At 31.3% G+C, this 863-nt stretch overlaps 1 pseudogene; it reads left to right on the top strand.

The window, feature by feature from the left end:
- The first annotated feature begins 694 nt into the window (after positions 1 to 694).
- LOC111813858 lies at positions 695 to 795 on the top strand (annotated as a pseudogene).
- Positions 796 to 863: the final 68 nt, after the last annotated feature.

Below are 863 nucleotides of genomic sequence, written 5' to 3'. Positions count from 1 at the left end.
AAATATGGAAAAACAGATTTTAAAGCTTATGTGAAAATACAACAGCCTAGAATATCCAATGCAATTTTGAAGAATAATCCCAAGGACTGACACTACCTGACGTAAAGGGTATCTATAAACCTAATAAGAAAATTGACATAAAAACTGTATATTACTGATGAAAATAAATAAAGTACACACTTTTAACAGCATGACACAACAATTAACACATGTAGAGTTAATAAAAGTTCTTTGATAAAGGCACAAATGAATCCAGTGTGGTTTATACAACTGGACTTCCACATGAAAAACAATACCAACAAACAAAAAACCAAACACTACAGCAACAGAAAGAATCTAGACAGACCTTACATACTTACAAAAGTAAACTCAAAAAGATTATAGAGTTCAATTCAAAATGCAATGCAATAAAACTATTAGTCACAGAATGAAGTCAAAGTACCCTAAGTTTTGATGATATATTTTAGATGTAATACAAAAGACTCACTCTGGGAAATAATCGTTATTAGGGTAGATTTCATTGAAATAAAAATTTTTCTTTGTGAAAGATAATGCCTATGGAATGAAAATTAAAATATAGATTGGAAGAATAGAATCAGGAAAGATATATCTGATGGAGGAATATAATACAAAATGTGATACACATTCTCAAAACTCAACAGTAAGAAAACACTGTGATCTAAACAGTGAGCCAGTGCTCGCTTTGGCAGCACATATGCTAAACTTGAATGATACAGAGAAGATTAGCACCTGCTCAAGGATGACATGCTAATTCGTGAAGCATTCCATGTTTTTCATTCCTAAAGCAAACAAGCATATAGAAAGTAAGAAAGAAAAGAAAAGAAAGGAAGGAAGGAAGGAAG

The sequence above is a fragment of the Octodon degus genome, unplaced genomic scaffold (genome assembly GCF_000260255.1).
Source record: "Octodon degus isolate 3935 unplaced genomic scaffold, OctDeg1.0 scaffold00231, whole genome shotgun sequence".
Classification (NCBI taxonomy): Eukaryota; Metazoa; Chordata; class Mammalia; order Rodentia; family Octodontidae; genus Octodon; species Octodon degus.
This window is presented reverse-complemented; position numbering and strand designations above follow the sequence as displayed.